Raw genomic sequence first — 6282 nt, forward strand, 5'->3', positions numbered from 1 at the left:
TTTGATCAAGTCCAATTTATCTCTTTCTTCTTTGGCTTGTTGTGCTTTTGGTGTCATATCTAAGAAAGCTTTGCCTAATACAAGGTCATGAAGATTTACTCCTAGGTTTCCTGAGTCTTATAGCTACAGCTCTTGTATTTAAGTCTATGGTCCATCTTGAGTTAATTTTTATATATGGTGTGAGGCAGAGGTTCAACTTCTTTGTTTTGCATATCACTATATGAGTCCAAGCACATTTTGTTTAAAAGACTATTCGTTCACATTGCATTGTCTTGGCACCCTTAGGTTTTCAGCCTCGACATTAGTTGAAGAATGATTGACAAAGATTTTTAAAAGATAATACCCAGTTTAGGCAAGACTGAGGGGAAGTCTTGCACACTGCTAATGGAAGCATAAAAGAGGAACAGCGTCTGAAGGGCAATTTGCCATGTATATCCGATTTGAAAAATATGTACTCTGATTCAGGAGTTGTACTTCTAGGCATTTATTTCAAGGAGATAACTGTACAAATATGTTATGTATAATGGTGAACAACTGGAAGTAACCTAAATGTATATCGGTAGAAGACTAGGTGAATAAATTGTGCTACAATTTCATCTGTACAATGAAATATGATGCAGACTTTAAAAATGATGAAATGATTTATTGACTTGGAGCAATTCCTGTGACCTACTGCTAAGTGAAAAATAAAAGCATGTTACAAAGTGCTCTTTATAGTAGTATTCCACTTATATATTTTACTTATGCACCTACATTCATAGAAATAGCTCACTGTTAACAAAAATGTTAACAGTGGTTGCTGTTAGGTAATGGGATTTTAGCTGGCTTGTATTTTCTTCTTTATACTTTTGGTGCATTTTATGCATCTGCTACATGAATATATATTGTCTTTATATTCAGAAAAAGAAAAGCTATTTTCATTTTGTAGAAGAATGTCCTCAAGGAATATATATTGTAAAAGACTATTCAGTGGTATGGAAATATGTTCATAATATGTTATCTGAAAAAAGCAGTTATAGGATCCCACTTAAAATTTTTTTATTGTAATATACACCGTATTTCCTAGGTACTATGATACTTTTTTTCCACCACTTACTATTTCTGAAATAAAAATGTCTCTTACAATCAATATGAATATTTAATGTAGTGGTTCCCCCCTCCCTGCCTGCAAAGCTGTTATTAATGAGATGATGCTTCTGGCAATCTGAGACTTGAGAAAGTGCCATATGTGTGTAGCGAAAAGACTGGAAGAATAGACACCAAAACGTGAGCAGTGTTTAGTTCTGAATTGAGATTTTTCTTTTCCTTTTCTTTCTTCTTCTTTTTATTTTTCTTTTTTTTTTCTGGTTAAGTATAGTTTCCAAGTTTTCTGTAGTACGTGCATAAATAAACATAAAGAAATCAGGAAGCCGGCTGCCCTGCTTTTCAAGGAAGAAGCAGAGTGTGAGGGTATTTGGGACTTTGGGCCTTTACCAAAATAGGAGACTAGCAAATTAGGGTGCACACAAACCACCTTGCATGCCCACTGAGGGGCCCCTGGCTGGGCAGGAGCTGGCAAAGCAAGCTTGAGAACAGATGGTAGAGTTCGGTCAGCAGGAGCAGGGCTCTTGGATCAATCTTAGTTCTGTGTGGACAAGGAAATCCCTGTGAGGTATGAGCGAGTCCAGATGGCGGGGATGCTGGCTAATTACGGAGGAGAGGGATGTCCAACACCGCGGGGCCACACAGATATTTTCCAGGAGTATGTCCTCAGTTACACAAGAGACCAAGGCCTGCATGAAACAGAAAATAAGTCCGCCCTTTTTGAAAGTCAAAACTTACATTGATTAGAGAATTCCCTGGCGGTCCAGTGGTTAGGACTCAGCACTTTCACTGTGGTGGCCCGGGTTCAATCCCTGGTCAGGGAACTAAGATCCCACCAGCCACTCGGTGCAGCCAATAAATAAATAAATAAAAAATAAATAAATAAACAACTTACATTGATTTGAGGTGAGCCCGTCCCTCAGACAAAAGGGCAAGGTAACTACAGGAGATGAAGGGCATGGAGCAGAAGTGGAAGACTAATGGCCACAGCAGAACTTCGATAACCCCTGAGGAGGCTAGCAAGCTCTGGGCCTCTGCTGAGAAGGGAGGGACTCTGCCTTGCAGCGACTGTGACTGGGGCACAGAGAGAGTGCAGGCACGGCGCCAGATAGGAGCTTCACCCACAGGATCATGTCTAATCCTCACAACAGTCCCGAGATAAGCAGCCTGAGGCTCCTAGAGGTTATGTGGTTTGTCCCAAAGCACACAGCCTGTAAGGGATGGAGTGGATTCCCACATTACTAGAGCCCATCTCTCAAAAGGGAAAACACTGAGCAAAGTTAACACTCATATTTGTCATGAGTATTAACTCATTACTTACCATAGTGTTAGCTGGAAAAACAAGTTTCAAGCAAAAACCTTCAATCTGATCCCAATATTGTTCTTTTTTTAAATCGTGAAACATAATTTTCTCTTTAAATTTTGTGGCTGCGTCACGTGGCATGCGGGTCTTAGTTCCCCAACCAGGGATGGAACCCGCGCCCCCTGCGGTGGAAGCGCATAGTCTTAACCCCCGGACCGCCAAAGTCCCCCCAGTATTGTTTTCTTTAAAAATATGTATAATATAGAAAAAAAAGCTGCAAGGATATCCACCTTAATGGTGGATATGTCTCAATAGTAGGAATCTAATTTTAAAATTTAATATTTTCTTTAGGATTTCTTTTAAACTTCCTCTCCACCCCCTCCTTGAGCATGTAAATCTTCTTAAAGCAGAGAAAACAAAAAGGCTTTTCAGAAGCAGTTGTGAGGACTAGTGGATCAAAGTTTTCAGAAGCAGTTGTGAAGACTAGTGGATCAAAGTAATGAGAATGAATTACAGTGAGATTTTAATGACAGAGAAATCCAGGTTCTTACTGGCTATGTGAGTTCCACTTGGCTTTGCTAAGCCTGTTTCCTAAACAATAAAAGGGAATTATAGTCTTGTCCCAGTGAGCTGGTGCCAGGATTAACTGAGATGCAATGTACACAAAAGTCCCAAGCACAGTACTTGGCATAAGGATAGTGTTTAATAAATGTTAAACCCGACTCTTGGTGGTCATAGCTCTTCTTTGCTGCCCCAGGAAGGCCACGCACCTACAGCTGTTTCAGAGAGCAAAACGGAATCTGGCTGTCTTGGCAGGGGCCCCTTACTGGACCTGCAGCTGCCTGCACACCTGACACTTTCCCCTCCTCTTTTTTTTTTTTTTACCATCTGGTGACTAACAGGATCTTATTCCTTAACCCATTTTCACCCAACTATTTGCCTTCCTCTATCCCTTTGTCTCAGTGTCTCAGCTGTTTCTAGGTAATATTTTTGAGTACACGTGACATTATTTCAACATAACACATTTGCAGGGCACCTATGTTCTAAAGACTGCCCCAGGCTCCTGCTCTCCATTCATATCATCCAGAAATATTTGTATGAGCTCACAGTCTCACTGAGAATTTAGATCCTTCAACAACTCCCACGTGTTGCCTAGCTGCTATAACAGGCACACAGACCATACTGTGGAGATTCAGAGGACAGATTTACCAGTGTATGCAAACGTGTATGGGAGAGGAGGAAAAGAATGGAAGTGTTTCATATTTAAAGAGTAATGATTTCTTCACCCCATCTTATGCATCACCTTCATATACTGTCTTTCCTAAAGAGAAAAGGTGCCCATTCTGCTAAACTGGTTTCAAGGCCAGTTAAGCCAATGCCTGAGTGGGCCTGTTTCATCTTCAGATTTGATGAAGTCTGTTCACAGACACAAAGTTTGTGGAAGGCTCTGATCATCTGATGACGTTGCTGAGGCAGTGGGGTGGAGAGCAGATCCAAGGAGTTACAAACTAGCTCCAAGTGTTCTCCTCAGACATTTTGGAACTTATTGGAATACACACATTCTGATTAACAAGCAGTTTTAAGAGTCAAAGGAGTGCCAAAACCAGGCATTGTTTGATATCTGTATTACTTATTAGGTAAACATTAACATCAATGGAAGTAAAAGAGATTTACCCATAGTTCAGACTCCCTCACAAACTAAGATGTTTTTGCTTTTCCTTATTCCCTTCCAGTCCTTCAAATCCATAAATCCAAAATCATAATAATGATTGCAGCTTAGATACAGTCCAATATTCTACTTCTTTCTCACACCCAGATGCATACACAGAATGATGTTAAGTACAGCAATATTCACAACCAGGGCAGTGTGACAACAGTCCCTTCAGGCCTGTGGACTGACAGTCCAGTGGAAGATGTTGGCAGGGCAGTGAGACACACCCTGTTCTGCCTGTGTTATTTATGCCTTTGGCAGTGAAGCCCCTGACAAAGAAGCATGTCACTGGAACACATGCTCTTTGTTCACAGAGGTGCATGCCAGCACCGGCTGTGTCAGAAGGGACAGTGCCGGGTCTGTAGTCTCTCTTCTGGCTCTTTTGCTTTCTTTTTATTTGCTGCACATTGTGGCTATGTTTATTAATTACTTTGTTGCTTAATCTTATAAAACACACATTTATCTTGTGATTCCTCATACCGTTGAGTTGGTCCTAAAGAGAGGACAGGATCCCAAGATTCTGCCCTCTTTCTCCCTAAGGATTGATATCACCTCCCCCACAAGCCACCGGGTTCCCACTCTCTCTAGCACAGAGCTACCACGTCCCAGTCTCCTTCAGCATCTCCCATTTACCTACAAGATGGCGCCTGCAGCCTCTGTTTGGTATTAAAGCCTCTCTACAGTTGTTCCCAATCTACTGTTCCAAAGCAGAACCCCATGCTACGACTTCATTCCACACAGACTGATAGTGTAGCAGAAAAGACACAGGCCTTGGAGTCAGACCCATCTGGGTTTAAACCCTAGCTCCACCTCTTGTTGGCCACACAGCTTCAGTTCCTCATCTGTAAAACGACTAAAATACAATCTACTTCACAGGGTCGTCTGAGCATTAAATTAGAAAGAACATATTAAGCCCTAAAAGTGGATGCTCAATCATTGCTTGTTAGCTCATGGAACTAATTTACTAGTTTTTTTGTAAAAGCCTTCATCTCATGGCCCTGTGGTTCTCATAACCTTACAGTTACAGACCTAGTGTGACATCCTGAAGAGCACTTCCCTCATCATTTTTCCCGTCACAGAGATGACTGCTGAGACTAACATTTTAAATACAAGACTCAGGAAACAACATACTAGAAAGGTTTTTTTTGCCTTTCCATAATCCTTCTAAAACTTTTTTGCTTTGATATTTTAAACATTGATATAGGTAGTTTTGTTTGCCACTAAATGAACTTAGGTGAAATGGAAGAGTGCAGTCTTTCCTAACTTGAAGAAAACCTTAGGTTAATGCATCGAATTGTAAGTTTTTCTCTCTTCATAAATTGTTCTCAATCTTGGAGCCTCTTGTCCATGCTAGAATTAACATGGTATCTGATTTGACACATGACGTATTTACTTATTTTAAGCTGAATGTAACAAAGTTACATTATTTCCCTGAGGTCTGCAAAGCCGACTTAGTGCTCTAACCCTGTCTCTCAGGGAGCTCTCTGAGCCAGCCCATTACAAAGGCTACCTGCCAATCCCTGAAATGGAGACCATCGAGAATTCACACACCTCACAGGGGTGCCCTTAAAAATAAACGAGATAAAAGTCTTCGAAAAAACTCTGTAAACTCCAAGGCCCCATTAGAGATGCTAATTGCTGCCTTCGCTAGCCTATACTTAAATGTTAGAAAACCCAGGGAGATTCTCCCAGACTTGGGGACGCTCGGCTCCCCTGTGGCTTGGGCAAGCGGCCGGGGCTGCCGTGTCCCCGCCGGCCACGAAGGCCGACTCCGCCCGGTGCCACGCGGTAGAACGTGGGCCCACCGCGATTCTACCCCCAACGAGGATCCTCGCAGCACTTCCAGCCCCACCCGGTCAAGGAGACGCGGGGCTCGGGCTGTTGGCCCCACACGGTGCGGAGGAGTGGGAAGTGAACCCGAAAGCCTTCGTCCCGCGTTCTCTACAAGTCTTCCGCCTTCGCGGGTGTCGGGCTGGCCTGGCCGAGCCTCCGCGGAAGGACTTGGCCTTAGGGACCCCCGAAGCCGGGCTGTAAAGTCCCCCTTCAGCTCTCCCGGCAAACGTCCAAGCGCGGGCTGGAGACCCGCCTCCGGGCGCGACGAGGAGGGACCCCGGGGTCTCAGCTTAGCTGCGGGCGGGGAAGCTCCCGAGGCGGGTCTTACATCAGCCACCCCCACGTGCGATCT

The sequence above is a fragment of the Kogia breviceps genome, chromosome 8 (genome assembly GCF_026419965.1).
Source record: "Kogia breviceps isolate mKogBre1 chromosome 8, mKogBre1 haplotype 1, whole genome shotgun sequence".
In the NCBI taxonomy this organism is placed as follows: domain Eukaryota; kingdom Metazoa; phylum Chordata; class Mammalia; order Artiodactyla; family Physeteridae; genus Kogia; species Kogia breviceps.